A 24030-nucleotide genomic window follows, 5' to 3' on the forward strand; every position below is an offset into this window, starting at 1 on the left:
GAAGTGGAATGAAATTTATTTGCTATTTTAAACTTTTTTAACAAATTAAAAACTGAAAAGTGGGGCGTGCAATATTATTCGGCCCCCTTGAGTTAATACTTTGTAGTGCCACCTTTTGCTGCGATTACAGCTGCAATCGCTTGGGGTATGCCTCTATCAGTTTTGCACATTGAGTGGCTGAAATTCTTGCCCATACTTCCTTGCAAAACAGCTCGAGCTCATTGAGGTTGGATGGAGGGCGTTTGTGAACAGCAGTTTTCAGCTCTTTCCACAGATTCTCGATTGGATTCAGGTCTGGACTTTGACTTGGCCATTCTAACACCTGGATATGTTTATTTTTGAACCATTCCATTGTAGATTTTGCTTTATGTTTGGGATCATTGTCTTGTTGGAAGATAAATTTCCATCCCAGTCTCAGGTCTTTTGCAGACTCCAACAGGTTTTCTTCCAGAATGGTCCTGTATTTGGCTCCATCCATCTTCCCATCAATTTTAAGCATCTTCTCTGTCCCTGCTGAAGAAAAGCAGGCCCAAACCATGATGCTGCCACCACCATGTTCGACAGTGGGGATGGTGTTTTGAGGGTGATGAGCTGTGTTGCTTTTACGCCAAACATATCGTTTTGCATTGTGGCCAAAAAGTTTGATTTTGGTTTCATCTGACCAGAGCACCTTATTCCACATGTTTGGTGTGTCTCCCAGATGGCTTGTGGCAAACTTCAAACGAGACTTTTTATAGATATCTTTGAGAAATGGCTTTCTTCTTGCCATTCTTCCATAAAGCCCAGATTTGTGCAGTGTATAACTGATTGTTGTCCTATGGACAGACTAACCCACCTCAGCTCTAGATCTCTGCAGTTCATCCAGAGTGATCATGGGCCTTTTGGCGGCATCTCTGATCAGTCTTCTCCTTGTTCGAGATGAAAGTTTAGAGCAGTGTTTCCCATACTCCAGTCCTCACAGACCCCACAGGTCATGTTTTCAGGATTTCCATAGTATTGCACAGGTGAGAAAATTCCTGATGCCTTGATGATACTTCCATCACCTATGCAATACTAAGGAAATCCTGAAAACATGACCTGTGGTGGTCCGTGAGGACTGGAGTTTGGGAAACACTGGTTTAGAGGGACGGCCGGGTCTTGGTAGATTAGCATTGGTCTGATACTCCTTCCATTTCAATATGATCGCTTGCACAGTGACGCGCCCCTGGGCCTTCTGTGCCGTGCGGCATCGCGCGCACGGGGGCTTACCCGGAGCCGGATCTGGATAGGGGTAGTAGTCCTTGTGGCCGTGACCTGGTCAGTGCCCAGGGAGTCAAACTAAGTGGCAGTCTATGGCAGTAGATGTTAACTTGATCGACTACGCCACCCGTTGAGTGCGGCTTTGAAGCCGCCGCTGCAGAACAGTCCACTGAGGCCAGGTGTATAAGGATGTGCAGCGTGGTGGTATAACCCCCAACGGGAGGGGTATGGCCTCAGGGCAGCAGGTGTAGATGATGGGGGTTGTGATGATGCAGGAAGGAGAGTCAGAGTCAGGAGATGCAGTTTCAGGGTTTTTACTCACGGGTGTTCTCTCAGTCACTCTGGCCTTGAGCGACCACCCGATCCGTGCTGCGTCCACCAGGTCCTGGACTCGGCTAACCCCCAGGCAGTTCCGGAGCGTGGTCCTGAGCTCCCTTCTCTCTCTCTCTCTGTCTCTGGCCGTTCCCACCAGGGATCCACCTTTGGCCGGCTCCCTCGGGTCTCTTGGTGGTCAAACCTCCTCTGGGTTCCCTGACCCTATACTTGGTGTGCCTTTCTGGTGGATTTGGTGAGGGTCGTGGCAAATCTTGACCACGACCTCCGGTTCCTGGCTGAGGATAAGTGGCCTCCACCAGTTCGGGTTCCGGTACCCGTGTCCGCCAACCCTTCACCCTTTTTGGTCTGATTCTGTGTTCTTAGGGTTCCCTCTGGTCTTCCACTCTGGGCCTTTCTTTCTCCTCTCTCCTCTGCAGGCTTGGCTCTGGAGCTGGGCCCAGCCGGAGCCACAGCTCCCTGTCAGCCCTCCTGGCTGAACTCCTCTGCACTCCACTCCCCTACTACATGACAAGACCCTGTCCAAAGATGGTGCCCACCTTATATACTCCCTCTATGTGTGAGCCCTGGTGACTAGCACCCAATGAGCTCCTAGCTTTACCCAGAGTACTCCCCCTATCTGCCCCTACACTACTGGGATGTTCCACCCCCCTCCCACTCCAGCCAGGGACAGACGCTGTCGTACCTGCACATATACTTGGTGGGAGTACCGTAGTTCTGTCCCCCGGAAATGGGATGTATGTAGTGCATGCAGCCTACCGAGCTCAGTCCCACACTCCATCCTTACCCGGGAGTGGAATACCACACCTCTGGAGTGAGGTGCAATACCCCTGTAGCAGCCGAGTCCTCAGGGTGCTACACACAGTGCTCCTTGAGATGTTTAAAACTTGGGAAATCTTTTTGTATCCAAATCCGGCTTTGAACTTCGCCACAACAGTATCTCGGACTTGCCTGGTGTGTTCCTTGGTCTTCATGGTGCTCTCTGCTCTTGAAACAGAACCCTGAGACTATCACAGAGCAGGTGCATTTATACAGAGACTTGATTACACACAGGTGGATTCTAGTTATCGTTACCAGTCATTTAGGACAACATTGGATCAGTGGATTCTATTTATCATTACCAGTCATTTAGGACAACATTGGATCATTCAGAGATCCTCACTGAACTTCTGGAATGAGTTTGCTGCACTGAAAGTAAAGGGGCCGAATAATATTGCACGCCCCACTTTTCATTTTTTATTTTTAAGTTTAAAATATTCAATAAATTTCATTCCCACTTGTTGATTCTTCCCAAAAAAATTGGAATTTTATATCTTTATGTTTGGAGCCAGAAATGTGGCAAAAGGAGGAAAAGTTCAAGGGGGCCAAATCCTTTCACAATGCGCTGTATCTACCACTCGCTGATCTCCCTCTGTGAGAAGCTGATGGTTATTAATGATGGAATACAATGTTTTATTATAGCGGTGAGTGCTGCATTCACTTCTTACACTCATTCATGTGGATTTGTCTGATTAGTGACCTGCACCAGCTTATATCATGGGGCTGCTCAAAGTATAAAAATTTACCAAAAAGGTGTGGTCTGTTTATTTTCTTTTGGTTTCCATTTTTTTTTACTTTTCTTCTTTTTTTTCTTTACGTGGATCTTTCTGCAAAAAATAAATAAATAAAAAATAAAATATAGTCAACCTCTGGTATGCTCTACTACCATGAGATCCCCATAATAAAGGCAGAATTTAATAAAGGGTTACACATTTATCCAAGACATTGAAAGTTATGGTTAAAAAGGTAAAAAGACTTTTCTTTTTTTGCAGCAAAATTGGCTACAATTGCCCAGACAGGTTATATTTGCCCACAGCGTCGGACTGGGGAGACTGGGGCCCACCCTACAACTAGATGCAGATACCTGATAGCCGTTATCCCCGTTATAGTGGAACCTCGACTGTAAAACACAGGCGGCTCCTGCACATCTACTGTGCGCACAGCACAACTGGGATGGACAATTACGGTAGTTTGCATTAAAGGGCTTCTTTGGTGAAAACAAGTTATCACCGATCCCTGGGCTCCTCAGGATTGGTGATAACTTAATGATCGTTTGGGTCCGAACATTGGAAACTGCACTGATCAGAATTGGGAAGTTTTATCCCCGACAGGACACTTTTATCCCCATTTTAAAATGCAGCGGCAGGTGGGATGTCTGACCGCAGATCCATTCATTCTCTTTGGGGCTTCCAGAAAAAAACAAGAGCAGCGCTCGCAGCCATTGAGGAAATCAATGGATCAGTGGTGAAGTCGCACATGCTGCTCCAGTCTAGTGGGGATAAAAGCTCCACATTCTACCAATCGGTGCGGGTCCCAGCAGTCAGACCCCCACCAATCAATACCTTATCACTTATCCTTTGGAAAGGTGATTACTTGTTTTCACAGTAGAATTCCTGTAAGTGCATCTTGTTCCAAGTATTTAATCACAAATCTAAATAAAGATTATTCTCCTAATATCAGAGAGAACAATTGACTGCTGTACACAACACACTCCACTTTTTCAAGACCAATAATACCACATTCAAGGGAGAACTAACGTGACACTGTGACCAGACCACATATTACCAGCATAAAGCGACCGAATAATCCCACGTAGAAGGGAGAAATACAGCCACACCGTGACCAGACCACATATTACCACCACATAGTGACCGAATAATACCACATATTGTATAAGGGACAAATATTGCCACACCATGATCAGACCAGATTTTAGCAGCATATAGCGACCAAATTATTCCACATAGAAGGGAGAACTACCGTCACACCGTGAGCAGACCACATATGACCACCACATAGTGACCGAACAATACCACATATTGTATTAGGGACAAATATCGCCACACCATGACCAGACCAGATTTTAGCAGCATATAGCGACCAAATTATTCCACATAGAAGGGAGAACTACCGTCACACCGTGAGCAGACCACATATGACCACCACATAGTGACCGAACAATACCTCATACTGTAAAAGGGACAAATAGTGCCACACCATGACCAGACCAGATTTTAGCAGCATATAGCGACCAAATTATTCCACATAGAAGGGAGAACTACCGTCACACCGTGAGCAGACCACATATGACCACCACATAGTGACCGAACAATACCTCATACTGTAAAAGGGAGAAATATCGCCACACCATGACCAGACCAGATATTACCAACATATAGCGACCAAATAATTCCACATACAAGGGAGAAATACCACCACACCATGTCCACACCACATAGTGACCAAATAATAACACATACAGGGATAAATACCACACCATGACCGGACCAGATATTACAACATAGTGACCGAATATTACAATACTGATCATTAATGAAATGTCCTCGGACGCACATTCAGTTGAAACCAGTGGGCCCCCTCTACGTCCTGCTCAGGGTCCTGCCAAGGACCCTGGGCCACCGGATAATCGTCCAGTGTCCCGGTGCTCCAGTCAGACCCTGTTTGCCCACCAAACTCATCCATTTAAATGTCTGATTTTAGAGTTTGCATTGTGTTTCTTTTCTTAGCTTATAAAAACATAATAATTATAGTCTATGGACCTTTTCTGATGCTGATGGTTCACAAAAGAAATTTGAGACATGTTTGATTGTAATCTGATTTGCAGATAAAGCTGGCCCATTCAAATGATTGGATTGCCAAAAAAAGATCCATTTGCATCCTTGTTCTGTATGTTTTTCACTGACTAATGTTAGAAGTTTGCAAATCTTCATCACTTTTTTTCTCTCATCAATAGGTGGCAGAAAATGTCATTTTTCAACATGAGGAGAGAAAACTTCATTCCATCACTTTACCTGATGGGCCCATGCAGGGTTGGACTGGCCTGGTGTGATAGCGCGAAAAATTCCCGTTAGGCCCCGATGAGAGAGTGAGAGAATTGGTAACGGGGGCTCTTAAAAAGTGCGGACCCTTTAAAAGCGCAGCCGAAGGAAATGTAGCGTCGCGTGCGGCGCTCCTACTATTCAGTGGTGACAGCGGGTGACGCGCATAGTCACATGACAGGAGAACGTGATCTTGGTGGGCGGTGACACGCACCGCGCTCTGCTTTCCCGCTGGTGGCTGGCAGTTGTGTGGTGTCAGGTGACACGCGGACGTCACGCTCTCCTCTCCCTGCTCCCCTGCCGGTTTTTGATACGCCGACGCCGCGCTCTGCTCTCCAGTCCCGGCTCCTGCTCCCTTGGAATTGGCCTTGTAACACCGGCTCCCGTCCGGGTATGGAACACCGCACCAGCACCGCGCACCGCCCTCTTCTCTCCTGCTCTCTTGGCCTTTTAAGCCGGCTCCTGGGCTTAGTATGCGGTGACCTGCACTCTGCTCTCTCACCATCACCCTGGAAACAAGGCTGCCGGCCCCGGCTACAGCTCTCCCTGCTTCAACTTCAAGTCAAGTGCAATATCCACGTTTTTCTGGGTGAGTGTTACCAGTATTGGTCATCATCCATATATGGAGGGGTCGCAGGCTGGTCACATGGGGACATGGATGGAGACATGGGGCTGAAGGGGGGGCTGGATGGACCCGTGGGGACATGTATGGAGACATGGGGCTGAAGGGGGGGGCTGGGTGGACCCGTGGCGACATGGATGGAGACATGGGGCTGAAGGGGGGGCTGGTTGGACCCGTGGGGACATGGATGGAGACATGGGGCTGAAGGGGGGGCTGGTTGCACCCGTGGGGACATGGATGGAGACATGGGGCTGAAGGGGGGGCTGGCTGGACCCATGGGGACAGGGATGGGGACATGGGGCTGAAGGGGGGGTTGGCTGGACCCATGGTGACATGGGGCTGAAGGGGGGGCTGGCTGGACCCATGGGGACATGGGGCTGAAGGGGGGGCTGGTTGGACCCATGGGGACATGGGGCTGAAGGGGGGGCTGGTTGGACCCATGGGGACATGGGGCTGAAGGGGGGGCTGGTTGGACCCATGGGGACATGGGGCTGAAGGGCGGGCTGGCTGGACTCATGGGGACATGGATGGGGCTGAAGGGGGGGCTGGCTGGACCCATGGAGACATGGATGGGGACTTGGGGCTGAAGGTGGAGGGCTGGCTGGACCCATGGGGCTGAAGGGGGGGCTGGCTGGACCCATGGTGACATGGATGGGGACATGGGACTGAAGGGGGGGCTGGCTGGACCCATGGGGACATGGATGGGGACATGGGGCTGAAGGAGGGGCTGGATGGACCCATGGGGACATGGATGGGGACATGGGGCTGAAGGAGGGGCTGGCTGGACCCATGGGGATGTGGATGGGGACATGGGGCTGAAGGGGCTGGCTGGACCCATGGGGACATGGATGGGGACATGGGGCTGAAGGGGGGGCTGGCTGGACCCATGGGGACATGGGGCTGAAGGGGGGGCTGGCTGGACCCATGGGGACATGGGGCTGAAGGGGGGGCTGGCTTTACCCATGGGGACATGGAGCTGAAGGGGGGGCTGGCTGGACCCATGGAGACATGGATGGAGACATGGGGCTGAAGGGGGGGCTGGATGGACCCATGGGGACATGGATGGAGACATGGGGCTGAAGGGGGGGCTGGCTGGACCCAAGGGGCCATGGATGGAGACATGGGGCTGAAGGGGGGGCTGGCTGGACCCGTGGCGACATGGATGGAGACATGGAGCTGAAGGGGGGGGCTGGTTGGACCCGTGGGGACATGGATGGAGACATGGGGCTGAAGGGGGGGCTGGTTGCACCCGTGGGGACATGGATGGAGACATGGGGCTGAAGGGGGGGCTGGCTGGACCCATGGGGACAGGGATGGGGACATGGGGCTGAAGGGGGGGCTGGCTGGACCCATGGTGACATGGGGCTGAAGGGGGGGCTGGCTGGACCCATGGGGACATGGGGCTGAAGGTGGGACTGGCTGGACCCATGGGGACATGGGGCTGAAGGGGGGGCTGGCTGGACCCATGGGGACATGGGGCTGAAGGGGGGGCTGGCTGGACCCATGGGGACATGGGGCTGAAGGGGGGGCTGGCTGGACCCATGGGGACATGGGGCTGAAGGGGGGCTGGCTGGACCCATGGGGACATGGATGGGGCTGAAGGGAGGGCTGGCTGGACCCATGGAGACATGGATGGGGACTTGGGGCTGAAAGGGGGGGGCTGGCTGGACCCATGGGGATGAAGGGGGGGGCTGACTGGACCCATGGTGACATGGATGGGGACATGGGACTGAAGGGGGGGCTGGCTGGACCCATGGGGGCATGGGTGGGGACATGGGGCTGAAGGAGGGGCTGGCTGGACCCATGGGGACATGGATGGGGACATGGGGCTGAAGGAGGGGCTGGCTGGACCCATGGGGACGTGGATGGGGACATGGGGCGGAAGGGGCTGGCTGGACCCATGGGGACATGGATGGGGACATGGGGCTGAAGGGGGGGCTGGCTGGACCCATGGGGACATGGGTCTGAAGGGGGGGCTGGCTTTACCCATGGGGACATAGGGCTGAAGGGGGGGCTGGCTGGACCGATGGAGACATGGATGGAGACATGGGGCTGAAGGGGGGGCTGGCTGGACCCATGAGGACATGGATGGAGACATGGGGCTGAAGGGGGGGCTGGCTGGACCCATGGGGCCATGGATGGAGACATGGGGCTGAAGGGGGGGCTGGCTGGACCCGTGGGGACATGGATGGAGACATGGGGCTGAAGGGGGGACTGGCTGGACCCGTGGTGACATGGAAGGAGACATGGGGCTGAAGGGGGGCTGGCTGGACGCATGGGAAGACATGGATTGAGGCATGGGGCTGAAGGGGGGGCTGGCTGGACGCATGGGGGGACTTATGGATGGAGGCACGGGGCTGAAGAGGGGGCTGGCTGGACGCATGTGGAGACACATGGAGGTGAAGGTGGCCAAGTTGGGGACCTGGATGGACACATGGAGGTGAAGGGCGGCAAGCTGGACACATGGGGACCTGGATAGATATATGGGGTGGGGTGGGATGCATATATGGGGGGGACAGGATGGATATATGAAGGGGGCGGGCTGGACACATGGAGGCCCGGATGGATATATGGGAGGGGCAGGCTGGACACATGGAGACCAGAATGGATATATGGGTGGGGGGGGTCAGGATGGATAGATGGGTGGCCTCGCTGGACAAGGGACTTTATTACTGTTTAGTGGCCAGATTGAGGAACTTTATTAGTTTATGATGGCGAGTGGGGAACATTATTACTTTAAAGTCCAATTAGGGACATTATTACTTCTGTAATATAATTTACTTTTTAGGAAACTGTTTTCCATAAGAGGGGACAAAAGGGGGGTCCTGTTACTGTGCAGGGCGCCACTATGTCGCTTTATTTCTTCAACTGGTGTAGTGTAGAAGCCTGGGGAAAAGTGGGAATGTGCTCTAAAAGAGATCAGTTATTGATAACTGTGTGTTATTTTCTGCAGAGATGATTCCTCGCTGGAAGAAGTGATGGCGGACTGTGCCAGATGAAGAAAAGTGAAGATGAAGAACTTCACCTAGAGACATCACTGGTGAGTCAGTGTATTACTGTACACTTACACTATATAGTATATTCAGAGCTCCTGTGTATGTCACTGGTGACCAGTGTATTACCTATACACTATATACAGAGCTCCTGTGTATAATGTCATCGGTAATCACTGTATTACCTGTACACTATATACAGAGCTCCTGTGTATAATGTCACCGGTGATCACTGTATTACCTGTACACTGACACTATATACAGAGCTCATATGTATAGTGACAGTGTTGTTAGTATTGTGGTTTGTATTCCTGATCAGTATTGTAGTATTTGGTCACTATGTGGTGGTAATATGTGGTCTGGTCATGGTGTGGCGATATTTGTCCCTTTTGTATGTGGTATTATTGGTGTTATTATAGTGGATTATGTTGTGTATGGCGGTCATTTGTTCTCGCTGAGATTAACTAGGAAAAGATTTTTTTCCATGAGGCCACGGCTTCTGACGCGCCCCCTGGGCCTGTGCTGCAGCTACTGTGCAGGGGGAATACCCGGAGCCGGATCGCTGGGGGTTGTAGTTCTCCGTGGCGGTGACCCGGTCCGTGCCCAGGGTGGTCAAACCAGTGGCAGTCTATTGGTATTGTAATTGTCCGACTACGCCACCCGTGGATTGCGGTCAGTGGGGACCGCCACTGCGCTGCAGACCGCTGAGGCTGATGTTGTTTGCGCAGCCGAGTATGGGATAACTCCCCACGGGAGAAGTATTGCCTCAGGGCAGCTAATGTGGATGATGGGAGTGATGGTGTGAGTGTCCCAGTACTGATGGTGCTGGTCCGGCGATGAAACACAGAGACTTGTAATTGCAGTTTCCAAAGCTTTACTCACGGTTGTTATTCAGGTCAATGCTGCAGGCGATGACTGCCCAAGCCGTGCTGCTTCCACCAGGTGAGGGACTCGGTCAACTCCCAGGCAATTCCAGAGTGTGGCTCAGAGCTCCCCTCTCTTCCTTTCTACTGGCCGTCCCCACCAGGGACCCACCTTTGTCCAGCTTCCTCGGGCCTTCTGTTGGCGAAACCTCTCTCCGGTTTCCCTGACCCTATACGGTATGCCTTTCTGGTGGATGTAGTGAGGGGTCGCACCAAGATGTGGTAACAACCTCCGGTCTTTGGCTGAGGAATCTGTTGCCTCCACCAATCTGGGTTCCGGTACCCTATTCTGCCAACCCTTCACCCAGTATCTCCTCTGGGCATATGGGGTTCCTTCTGCCTTCGTGTCTCTGGGCCTTTCTCTGTGTTCTTTGCTTCCTTTCTCCTCTGTTCCAGTTCCTTTCTTACTTTCCTTTCTGTTCCTCCTCCTCTCTCTCTCTGCTGCTTCTGGCCTCCACTCCAGGCCTGCCTCTGGAGCTGGGCCCAGACTGAGCCACAGCTCCCTGTCAGCCCTCTCTGGCTGAGCTCCTCTCCTCTTCTCCTCCTGCCTGAACTGAACCCTGATCTAAGATGGTGCCCACCTTATATACCTCCTTCTGACACCCGAGCCCAGGTGACTAGCAACCAATGGGCTCCTATCTATGCCCAGAAACCCACCCCTATCTGCTCCTACACCACTGGGTTTTCCACCCCCCTCCCCACTCCAGCCAGGAACAGAAGCTGTCGTGCCTGCACTCTGTCTAGTGGGAGCACCGTTGGTCTGTTCCTCGGAAATGGGGTGTGTGTGGTGCATGCAGCTTACTGAGTCCTGGTCCACACTCCATCCTTACCCGGGAGTGGAATATCACACCTCTGGACTGAGGTGCAATACCCCTGTAGCAGCCGAGCCCTCGGGGTGCTACATTCCCCCCTGGTAAATCACAGCACGTCCTCGGGCTGGAAAAGAGCAAAGACAATTTAAACATACAAGTTTTTAGAATATAAGACAATAACTTTTCACTCATCCCTTTATGGGAGGTATTCTTCTCTTTTTAACGTTACTGGTACTCCTTTTCATAAAACATCTTGCTAATGCCACTGGAACTCTTTTAGCATATAAAACATCACATAAAACATTTGCATTATTATTCTAGCAGCATATAAAACTTTTCAATATAAAACTTTTTCAAGTAGAACATTCTTGAGCTCTGGCCGCTGTGCAACTTGCGACCAAGTAAAGGTGCAACAGTCCATTTAATTCCTGAGGTAGACGTTGCGGTTTTTGTATAAAACCAGTAGGGGGCGCTTTATGAAGCGCAACTATGTACAAGGGTATGGCCGCTCTCAGTCCTCGGCCAGTGGGAATAGGGGGATGGCTGCTCACAGTCCTCAGCCTGGTTAGGGATTAGGGGCACACAGGTAACAGTTCTTTAACAGTTCCATACTAGTCCCAACGGGGACCACACTTCAATCAGCAAGAGTTCTTGTACCCTGACGGGTAACTATATACAGTTCCACTTTACCATTCTCTAATAATGGTGTCCTCCTTGTTCTTCCGGGTAGTCTTCAGGTCCGTCCGGACCCTCGGTGTACTCTGTTTCTGGGCGGTACTGTAGTTCCTCCTCCATGAGCCTGTGAACGTGGAGGGCGTACGGTCCCTTGGCACCCTTGTGCCGGGTGAAGGTGACCACATCACCCAGGTAGAGATCACGTCCGCGGTGTCCCTCCGGCAGGTGGCTCTCGACATCCCTGCGGGTGACAAAGACGTCGCCGGGGGTTCGATGGTCTCGGATAAAGCCCCAGCCATGCTCCAGCTGGAACTTTATTACGGTCCCGTTGACTCGGGGACCGCGGGCGGCTCGGGGATCTTGTCGGGCCCTGCGCTTCTGCTCCGCGCTCTGGGCCTGCAGCTGTTCTTCTCGGACTCGCCTCTCCCGCCGTTCCCTTTCAAATACCTCCAGCTGTTGACGGCAGCACTCTTCACGCCGGGCTGCGTCCGCCCGGGTCTCCTGGGTGAACCCTATGAGATTCTCACCGGTGGGGTCCCATGCAAACTGGGCCTGCTCCAGCGGAAGCGGAGCGATTTTGGCGGGCTCCGGAGCCGGGATCAGAGGTTCACACAGGGGCCGTTCCCTCCGGAGACGGGGGTTGACGTACTCCGGTGGCCACACGAAGGGCAGCCCGTCCGGGCTGGTATGTTGCGCATAGAGATCTGCGCCCAAGGGTGGCACCACGGGCCCCGATCGGGGAGCAGCGCCCCAGGTTACTTGGCTTGCGATCAGGCCGGGGAACTTCCGGTTGGGGCTGGGGGTGGCACTGTTGAGGAAGAGGGCGCTGGAGGGGCAGCAGCGCCCGGGTTCACCAGGCCTTGCGACCAGGCCGGTGGTACTTCCTCTTTTGCCGCGCCCGGGGTCGAGGGGCGTGGCGCGGAACGGGCGTGACCGCGGCTCCTGCCGCTTGAGGCCTAGTTGGGAGCAGTGGCGGCGCGGCAACGGGTGTGGTGAGTAGGGCTTCGGGTTCTGCGACGGGAGGTTGGGGCAGGCTTACGGCTGCTGGGCTCGGGGTGATGACGTCCCCATTACCTGCCTCAATCCTTGCGACTCCCTCCGCGGCGTCGTCTCCGGCCTTCGTCCCTCCTGCACCATCCTCAGAGGCAGACGTGCTCCATGTTGCGGGTGGCACCTCCTGCCGGCGGGTTCCAGCCTGCCGGGCCATCTCCCTTCTCCACTCGGCCAGCGCATCCTGCTGTGCCCGGGCCATCCTCCGGTCCAAGTCCTCCAGCGCAGCCTGTGCACGTTCCGGATCTCTGGGGAGCTGTGCCAGGATCTCCACTAGGCTGTCTGGCGGTGCGGCCTGCAGCAGGCTCCGGACCAAGGTGTTGGCACTGCTGGACGCTTCCTCCATTCCCGGGTGCGGTCTGTCCAGACTGATCCAGAGCGCGCCCTGCCCCACAGTTTTCTTCACTTCCCGCCCCCATTGGGGGTGGTCCTGGGGCAACTTGGTGACAGTCAGTTTCAAGGGCAGCCCTCCCACGCTGATGGACATCTCCACTGCTGCATTCATGGCTGGTGGGGGCGGGCTCCTTCTTTGGCGCCACTCTGGGACCTGGCCCACGATGGGAGGTGGCTTCCTGCTGTCCTTTGGTGTGCACATAATGGTGTCCGCTCTGCCAGGGCGGGAAAAACTGATGAAGATGGCGGGAAACGGTCCAAGATGGCGTCTGATGGCGGGAATCGGCTCTGGATGGCGGGAAACGACTCCGGACGGCGGGAAACTTCTGGAAATGGCGGGAGACTTCTTTTTAAGGTACATGTGCAGTTTTCTTCAGGCACGCAATACCCTCTTGTGGCGGGTTGGTAACGATCCTGCCGACTACGCCAAAGTTGACGCGCCCCCTGGGCCTGTGCTGCAGCTACTGTGCAGGGGGAATACCCGGAGCCGGATCGCTGGGGGTTGTAGTTCTCCGTGGTGGTGACCCGGTCCGTGCCCAGGGTGGTCAAACCAGTGGCAGTCTCTTGGTATTGTAATTGTCCGACTACGCCACCCGTGGATTGCGGTCAGTGGGGACCGCCGCTGCGCTGCAGACCGCTGAGGCTGATGTTGTTTGCGCAGCCGAGTATGGGATAACTCCCCACAGGAGAAGTATTGCCTCAGGGCAGCTAATGTGGATGATGGGAGTGATGTTGTGAGTGTCCCAGTACTGATGGTGCTGGTCCGGCGATGAAACACAGAGACTTGTAATTGCAGTTTCCAAAGCTTTACTCACGGTTGTTATTCAGGTCAATGCTGCAGGCGATGACTGCCCAAGCCGTGCTGCTTCCACCAGGTGAGGGACTCGGTCAACTCCCAGGCAATTCCAGAGTGTGGCTCAGAGCTCCCCTCTCTTCCTTTCTACTGGCCGTCCCCACCAGGGACCCACCTTTGTCCAGCTTCCTCGGGCCTTCTGTTGGCGAAACCTCTCTCCGGTTTCCCTGACCCTATACGGTATGCCTTTCTGGTGGATGTAGTGAGGGGTCGCACCAAGATGTGGTCACAACCTCCGGTCTTTGGCTGAGGAATCTGTTGCCTCCACCAATCTGGGTTCCGGAACCCTATTCTGCCAACCCTTCACCCAGTATCTCCTCTGGGCATATGGGGTTCCTTCTGCCTTCGTGTCTCTGGGCCTTTCTCTGTGTTCTTTGCTTCCTTTCTCCTCTGTTCCAGTTCCTTTCTTACTTTCCTTTCTGTTCCTCCTCCTCTCTCTCTCTGCTGCTTCTGGCCTCCACTCCAGGCCTGCCTCTGGAGCTGGGCCCAGACTGAGCCACAGCTCCCTGTCAGCCCTCTCTGGCTGAGCTCCTCTCCTCTTCTCCTCCTGCCTGAACTGAACCCTGATCTAAGATGGTGCCCACCTTATATACCTCCTTCTGACACCCGAGCCCAGGTGACTAGCAACCAATGGGCTCCTATCTATGCCCAGAAACCCACCCCTATCTGCTCCTACACCACTGGGTTTTCCACCCCCCTCCCCACTCCAGCCAGGAACAGAAGCTGTCGTGCCTGCACTCTGTCTAGTGGGAGCACCGTTGGTCTGTTCCTCGGAAATGGGGTGTGTGTGGTGCATGCAGCTTACTGAGTCCTGGTCCACACTCCATCCTTACCCGGGAGTGGAATATCACACCTCTGGACTGAGGTGCAATACCCCTGTAGCAGCCGAACCCTCGGGGTGCTACACTTCACTATCAGTATTTGGTCAGTATTTTTTCTCAGTAGTGAGAGGCAAAAGCAGGAGTGGGTGATAAATCCAGAATTGGTGACTTGTTTCTATTATACCTTTTCTCTGATTGTTCCTCACCTGGTTTTGGCTCCCACTCCTGAGAATAATCCTGACTGAATACTGATTGTGTGGCTGTGGCCTTAGAGATGAAATACTTGGAGCAGAGCGTCAGAGATGCACTTACAGGGGTTCTCCGGTGAAAACAAGTAATCACCTCTCCACAGGATCAGTGATAACTTATTGATTGGTGGGGGTCTGACTACTGGGACCTGCACCGATCGGCAGAATGTGGAGCTTTTCTCCCCATTAGACTGGAGCTCATGTGCGACTCGACCACTGATCCATTCATTCCCTCAGAGGCTGCGAGCGCTGCTCTTTTTTGGAAGCCCCCAAGAGAACGAATGAGGCTGTGGTCAGACGTCCCACCTGTCGCTGCATTTTAAAATGGGGATAAGTGTCCTGTCAGGGATGAAACTTCCCCATTCTTCCAATCAATAAGTGATCACCTATCCTGTGTAGCCCATGAATCTGTGATCACTTGTTTTAACCAAAGAAGCTCTTTCATGCAAACTCCAGAAATTGTCCATCCCTGTTCTAGTCTGTGCACAGTAGATGTGAGGAGCCGCCAGTCACTGCTCCACTATAACAGGGAGAGCAGAGAAGAGAGATCTGCATATTGCTGTAGGTGGCCCCTAGAGTCAATGTCCCCTGTGGGCCCCAGACACCCCAGTCCGACCCTGCTGACATCTGATTAAGGCCTAAGGCCCCGTTCACATGTCAGGTTTTAATCAGTGTTTTTTTCTAATTTTCATCTGATTTTGGTCAGTGTGGCAGTTTTTCTCCTCAGTGGGGCATATTTTTTTATATGTAAAGTAAAAAGCTAAAGGTTTCCTCGCCTCGCTTGCCCGGCCTATAGACACTGGAGAACAGGCAGTACAGGCAACATGGTTGGTTCTGGCCATTTTTCTGACAGACTCATTGACTTCAATAGATGATCTTTATCTATAAATCGCATGAAAATCGGACCGGTCTCAGTTCTGATTTGCAGATCAATCGTCCACAATAAATAGAGCTGTAAACCTGTCCCCGGTCTATAACGGAGCATATTCTACCTGTTACAGAAATAACCAGACGTGAAAAGAGCCATGTGCTATTCTTACAGGGAAGGGGCCACCATTTTATGTTTTGTATTAATAATTATGTAATCAATTATTTTTAATACAAAATTAAATATCCCACTTTATTAGTTTTTTATGTATTTATTTTTACATTGGCCACTAGGGGCTGCCATTTTTATTTGGGGGGGGGGGGGGGTGTAAGAAGCGCTCTTACACACCTCATTTACGGCAGCCCTGGCCATAAGAGACAGTAGTCTGTCACCGACCCTATCTCTAACACTAGAGGCCGCTCCTCCTGCCTCTAGCTGTGACCTGGGCACGCCCCCTTGGCTGTTCAGGTCGCAGCCGTGGGAGGAGATTGCAGCCATCTTTGTGGAGCCTGCAGTGTAAGCTGTACATTCCCCCTGTCGTCGCACGCACTGCTCAGTCAGAGCGTGCCATGACAGGAGCTGCCGGGGAGGAAATGCCTGGGAGTGGACGTCCCGAGTGAGTATCTGCGGCGGCGCCGTGCGGTGATCTCAGCTTCTCTGCTGTTATCACTGCCGACATCCTCAGGCACCACAGACACAGCGCTGCGTGGGAACATGGAAGGTGTGTAGAAGCGTTTATTGTTTTGTTTGTTTTTTTTCCTTTGCATTGAATATATGGGGGCATATACACACAAGGGTGTAGTTGGAGGCATATACCCACCAGGGTGGAGGGGGGGGGCATATACCCACCAGGATGGATGGAAGGGGCATATACCCACCAGGATGTAGGGAGTGTGCATATACCCACCAATGAAGGGGGGCATTTACCCACCAGGATGGATGAAGGGGGCATATATCCACCAGGATGGATGGAGGGGGGGCATATATCCACAAGGATGAAGGTGGGGCTTATGCCGACAAGGATGGAGGGGGGCATATACCCATCAGGATGGATGGAGGGGGGCATATACCCATCAGGATGGATGGAGGGGGGCATATACCCATCAGGATGGATGGAGGGGGGGCATATACCCACCAGGATGGATGTAGGGGGGCATATACCCACCAGGATGGATGGAGGGAGGCATATACCCACCAGGATGGATGGAGGGGGGGCATATACCCACCAGGATGGAGGGGGGCATATACCCACCAGGATGGAGAGGTGGCATATACCCACCAGGATGGAGAGGTGGCATATACTCACCAGAATAGAGGGAGTAGAGGGAGGGGGCATATACACCTACCCAGGATGGATGGATGGAGGGGCATATACACCTACCCAGGATAGATGGATGGAGGGGCATATACACCTACCCAAGATGGATGGATGGAAGGGCATATACACCTTCCCAGGATGGATGGATGGAGGGGCATATACACCTACCCAGGATAGATGGATGGAGGGGCATATACACCTACCCAAGATGGATGGATGGAAGGGCATATACACCTACCCAGGATGGATGGATGGAGGGGCATATACACCTCCCCAGGATGGATGGATGGAGGGGCATATACACCTACCCAGGATGGATGGATGGAGGGGCATATTCTCCTACCAAGGATGGATGGAGGGGCATATTCTCCTACCAAGGATGGAAGGAGGGGCATATACTCCTACCCAGGATGGATGGATTGATAAAGGGGCATCTACACCTAACGAGGATGGATAGATGATGGAGCATATATACTTACCCAGGATGGAGGGAGGGGCATATACACCTACCCAGGATGGATGGAGGGGCATATACACCTACCCAGGATGGATGGAGGGGCATATACACCTACCCAGGATGGATGGAGGGGCATATACACCTACCCAGGATGGATGGAGGGGCATATACACCTACCTAGGATGGATGGAGGGGCATATACACCTACCCAGGATGGATGGAGGGGCATATACACCTACCCAGGATAGATGGAGGGGCCGATACACCTACCCAGGATGGATTTATGGATGGAGGGGCATCTACACCTACCCAGGATGGATGGATGGAGGGGCATATACACCTACCCAGGATGGATGGATGGAGATGCATATACACCTACCCAGGCTGGATGGATGGAGGGGCATATACACCTACCCAGGATGGATGGATGGAGGGGAATATACACCTACGCAGGATGGATGGATGGAGGGGCATATACACCTACCCAGAATGGATGGATGAAGGGGCATATACACCTACCCATGATGGATGGATGGATGGATGAAGGGGCATATACACCTACCCAGGATGGATGGATGGAGGGGCATATACACCTACCCAGGATGGATGGATGGAGGGGCATATACACCTACCCAGGATGGATGGATGGAGGGGCATATACACCTACCCAGGATGGATGGATGGAGGGGCATATACACCTACCCAAGATGGATGGATGGAGGCGCATATACACCTACCCAGGATGGATGGATGGAGGGGCATATACACCTGCCCAGGATGGATAGATGGAGGGGTATATACACCTACCCAGGATGGATGGATGGAGGGGCATATTCTCCTACCAAGGATGCATGGAGGGGCATATGCTCCTACCCAGCATGGATGGATGGAGGGTCATCTACACCTAACCAGGATGGATGGAGGGGCATAAACACATACTAGAATAGACTACCCAGGATGGATGGATGGAGGGTCATCTACGCCTACCCAGAATGGATGGATGGAAGGTCATCTACGCCTACCCAGAATGGATGGATGGAGGGGCATATACACCTACCCATGATGGATGGATGGGCCGATACACCTACCCAGGATTGATGGATGGAGAGGCATATTCACCTACCCAGGATGGATGGATGGAGGGGCATATACACCTACCCAGGATGGATGGAGGGGCATATACACCTATCCAGTATGGATGGGGGGGGCGTATACACCTACCCAGGATGGATGGATGGAGGCGCATATACACCTACCCAGGATGGATGGATGGAGGGGCATATACACCTACCCAGGATGGATGGATGGAGGCGCATATACACCTACCCAGGATGGATGGATGGAGGGGCATATACACCTACCCAGGATGGATAGATGGAGGGGTATATACACCTACCCAGGATGGATGGATGGAGGGGCATATACACCTACCCAGAATGGATGGATGGAGGGGCATATTCTCCTACCAAGGATGGATGGAGGGGCATATACTCCTACCCAGCATGGATGGAGGAAGGGACATATACTGCTACCCAGGATGGATGGATGGAGGGGCATAAACACATACTAGAATAGACTACCCAGCATGGATGGATGGAGGGTCATCTACGCCTACCCAGAATGGATGGATGGAGGGCCATCTACGCCTACCCAGTATGGATGGATGGAGGGGCATAAACACATACTAGAATAGACTACCCAGGATGGATGGATGGAGGGTCATCTACGCCTACCCAGAATGGATGGATGGAGGGTCATCTACACCTACCCATGATGGATGGATGGGCCGAAACACCTACCCAGGATGGATTGATGGATGGAGGGGCATCTACAACTACCCAGAATTGATGGATGGAGAGGCATATACACCTACCCAGGATGGATGGATGGAGAGGCATATACACCTACCCAGGATGGATGGATGGAGAGGCATATACACCTACCCAGGTTGGATGGATGGAGAGGCATATACACCTACCCAGGATGGATGGAGGGGCCGAAACACCTACCCAGGATGGATTGATGGATGGAGGGGCATCTACAACTACCCAGAATTGATGGATGGAGAGGCATATACGCCTACCCAGGATTGATGGATGGAGAGGCATATTCACCTACCCAGGATGGATGGATGGAGGGGCATATACACCTACCCAGGATGGATGGAGGGGCCGAAACACCTACCCAGGATGGATTGATGGATGGAGGGGCATCTACAACTACCCAGAATTGATGGATGGAGAGGCATATACGCCTACCCAGGATTGATGGATGGAGGGGCATATTCACCTACCCAGGATGGATGGATGGAGGGGCATATACACCTACCCAGGATTGATGGATGGAGGGGCATATACACCTACCCAGGATTGATGGATGGAGAGGCATATTCACCTACCCAGGATGGATGGATGGAGGGGCATATGCTCCTACCCAGGATGGATAGATGGAGGGGCATATACACCTACCCAGGATTGATGGATGGAGGGGCATATACACCTACCCAGGATTGATGGATGGAGAGGCATATTCACCTACCCAGGATGGATGGATGGAGGGGCATATTCACCTACCCAGGATGGATGGATGGAGGGGCATATACACCTACCCAGGATGGATGGATGGAGGGGCATATACACTTACTCAGGATGGATGGATGGAGGGGCATATACACATACCCAGGATGGGGACCATATTCCATATACCAGGATGGGGCATATAGAAGGATGAGGGGCATATACTGTAGGGCGTATATTGGGCCATTACTCTTTGGCTTTTTTGATACCTGTGATACGTCTGACCTCATAGTATGTCCCCCCTTTTTACTCTTTTGAAGGAGGCTGTTTTACACTTGAAGCATATATGTGTTACAATCCATAACTAAATTGTGTATATTTTTTATTTTTCCTCTTTAGTGGTTAACTCTGGAATGAAGCACCGCTTTGTATTCATTTATATGAGATATTTTCATGTGCTGAGTGTCGGATTATTTGTTACCCCCCCTCTTTTTCTCAGATATGATTGTAATTTGATTTATCATGAGACGATGGATTTTCGTTTTTTATACAGTTCTTCCCATTTTTGTATTGTTTTAGATAAACCTTGATAAAGGCTGAGGCCGAAATGTTGGTCAAACATCTGTATCATGAACAATTTATTGTCTGAATAAATACCTTGATTTGCATCAATATCCATTGTGCCTAAAGGTTTATATATATATAAAATAAGTATTTTTGCATGTGAGTTTTCTTATAATGGTTTTAAATAGAAGACCGTATTGCGATATCATTAAGATACAAATGTTTCTGTTGCGATCCTCAGCTCTACCTGAGAACACAATCTGCGTGGGGGGCATCTGGCCAACATATAGCGGCGGGCACTCTGCAGCAACTCAGAACTGTTGACTTTGGAGGTCCTCTTCATTCCCTGGTGATCAGCGGCTGCATGCATCCCCTAGAACTGGATATGCTAAGACTGTTTGCTGTGGAGCCCTCTAGTTTCGATCAGATAAATGTGGAGGACAGCTCAACATATCTGTCATCATAGACAATCTGTGCCGAATCCGCACCCCTCACTGCTGAGCAGCTACCCTGTCTAGGTGGCAGCACACAGTGCTTTGTGTGTGTCCCATTGTGTTACTAGTGATATAGCAGTATACTAGGGATGCACCAACTCCACATTTTTATTAATATTACTCCAGATATGGACGAAACCCTCCAAGATGCAGGCTTTATTATACTACAGAATTTTGGTGCATCCATAATATATGCTCAAGCACTTTAATAGAAACCTGTTCCACCATGTCCATCCTTCACTGCGCTACTGGTATTTATTTGGAAACACAGGGATATTCCAGGAAAACGTGTTTTATGCTTAATAGAAATAAACTGATAACATTTTCAAAGAATTTCCATTGGTGTTTATCTCCTTTTTGTAATTTACCTGTCTGGTTAATTCACATTTTTCATGTTTTTTTGTACAACCAGTTAATGGGGTGGTCTCAGTTTCTTAAAGGGAGTCTGTCACCCCAATACTCAAATCATTTATGGATTTGTATAGGAATCTTGGCCCCTATAAAAAAAAATATACTTTAGGTACAGATGATATTTTTATGCAAAAACAGCATTTACACCCCACGCTTAATTACCATCCTCTGCCCCTTACGATGATTGACAGCACAACCTATATTGAATCCTCATCCCTGCACACACTGACACTGCAGGAGCTGAAAACTCAGTGTCACGAGCTTGTGGGCATCCTCTGATCCCCTTGTCCAGTCTACAGTTGTCTTGTTCAGTGGGCAGAAAAAAGCTTTTACTTAAAAATTGTAAGTCTCGATTTGAGTTTGCCAAAAAACATGTGGGAGACTCCCAAAATATATGGAGGAATGTGCTGTGGTCAGATGAGACCAAAATTGAACTTTTTGGCCACCAAGGTAAACGCTATGTCTGGCACCAAACCAACAGCTCATCACTCCAAGAACACCATCCCCACAGTGAAACATGGTGGTTGCAGTATCATGCTGTGGGTATGTTTTTCTGCAGCAGCCACCTCCATTATCTGAATGCAAGGAAGATTGTGAACTTGTGCTACTTGTGCAGTAACACTTTGTCATTTCTGCTCCATTCTGTCTTCAAGCACAGGGTTAACAATGCTCTGACTTCATATCCAGCTTCATGGCTTGATCATAGATGCTGGATCCTGATTCCCAAGAAAATCCCACCAACCCAAGATTGTGAAAGAAATGCACAAAACACTTTTAGTGAATGTTAAATAGACCAAATTTTATTACAAATCATATTATTTCATTCAGTGTCTGAAATTTAGAATCAGCCAATTGCTATGAAAAAGACACTGAAAATGGCAAACCTCCGACTCACGAAGAATCATCCGTCAGCACTCAGGAGAGGAAAACCCCCTGTGGAGGAAACCTCTAGGGAACCATGGCTGGAGGACTTGCCCATCCCTCGGGCTTAGAAGGATAGTGCCAACAAGTAACAGCAAATTGTACTAGAATTTGTACATTGTATCATATTTACAGTGAGACATGATATACATCCACTATAGATATGATAGCAGTGACATCACATAGTCACACAAGTTACACATTACATCATCAGAAAACAGACAGTAATGGAGAAGGTCAAAGTAGGTGCCCTGTGCGAGCACCATATGGAGAAGTCTAATGCGACATCTCCAGGCCGTACACATAAAGGTGAAGGCAACTAGTACCGGACGTGAGGGAGATCTGGCTGCAACATCTGTCACCCCATTGATCGCTAGGGTTAGTTTGATCTGGCTGGCTAGGCGATATGGCTGATCTGGCTGGCTAGGCAGTATGGCTGATCTGGCTGGCTAAGCGGTATGGCTGATCTGGCTGGCTAGGCGGTATGGCTGATCTGGCTGGCTAGGCCGTATCCCCTTCCTCCCTTACAGGTTGTGGAGTGATGAAGCTCCAGGTCTCCAGACACATCAAGTACGGCGCTTCATACGGCTGAATGACCTGTGGTTCCGGAATCATCTTTTATATCATAGATGTATGTGTTTATGACATCAGCACAGTTGCCGTAGTTACCACAGGTGTTCATTACTGGTGCTTCACTGGCTAGAAAGTCTCTCTCAGTGTTCCAAAGAATTAACCCTTGAATAACTGGCACTGTACATTTGTCCGGAATCCTGTAACATAATCTTGTCACTATGCAGGACCGTTATCAATATTATACTTTAAAATTGCCCTAAACAAAGTCTAATTAGTGAGCGCATCTACAGATTTGATGGGTAACAAGCACAATAATCCCCTTAAGCCCTACTAAATGCATAAATGTCCAATATGAGTACAGAGCAGTCCATACAGAATGGATGATATAGAGGGCAATACAGTTAGATAAAGAAGTAGAAAGCCAAACCAAGTAAATGTCTCCTGAGATCTTGGCTACTGAGGTCTCAATTGCGCATCTGCTGCCTCAGGCGGCCATTTGTGTAACACAAGCGATCGGAAGATCACAGCTTCTAGTCTGCTAAGGAGACTATTGAAGCATGTAAAAAGGAAAAAAAAAATATTTAAAAGTTTAAATCACCCCCCTTTTACCCCATTCAAAATAAAACAATCAAAAATACACGTTTGGTATCGCCGCATTTAGAATCGCCCGATCTATCAATATATAAAAAGAATGACTTCCATCAGTAAACCGTATAACGAGAAAAAAAACAAAACTCCAAAATTAAGTTGTTTTGGTCGCCGCAACATTGCATTAAAATGTAATAACAGGCGATGATAACATCATATCTACACCAAAACGGTATCAATAAAAATGTCAGCTCAGTGCGCAAAAAATAACCCCTGACCCGGCTCTAGATCACGAAAAATGGAGACGCTACGGGTCTCGGAAAAATTTTTTTTTTTTTTTACAAGCTTTGAATTTTGATTTCACCCCTTAAATAAAATAGAAGCTCCACATGTTTGGTAACTACGAATTCGTAATGACCTGGAGAATCATAATGGCCGGTCAGTGTTAGCATTTAGTGAACATGGTAAAAAAAAACCTTT

The 24030-nt window shown here is 51.0% G+C and overlaps 1 long non-coding RNA gene across 1 annotated transcript in view; it reads left to right on the top strand.

The window, feature by feature from the left end:
- The first annotated feature begins 5703 nt into the window (after positions 1-5703).
- Positions 5704-24030, top strand: part of LOC141220797 (uncharacterized) — a 45709-nt gene continuing 27382 nt past the window's right edge. Inside the window, exons 1-2 of the long non-coding RNA XR_012288938.1 lie at positions 5704-6039; positions 9026-9112. This is a non-coding gene — a long non-coding RNA (uncharacterized lncRNA). The remainder of the gene's footprint in view (positions 6040-9025; positions 9113-24030) is intronic.

The sequence above is a fragment of the Phyllobates terribilis genome, unplaced genomic scaffold (assembly GCF_046119375.1).
Source record: "Phyllobates terribilis strain yellow unplaced genomic scaffold, ASM4611937v1 Scaffold_299__1_contigs__length_2334479, whole genome shotgun sequence".
Taxonomy (NCBI): Eukaryota; Metazoa; Chordata; class Amphibia; order Anura; family Dendrobatidae; genus Phyllobates; species Phyllobates terribilis.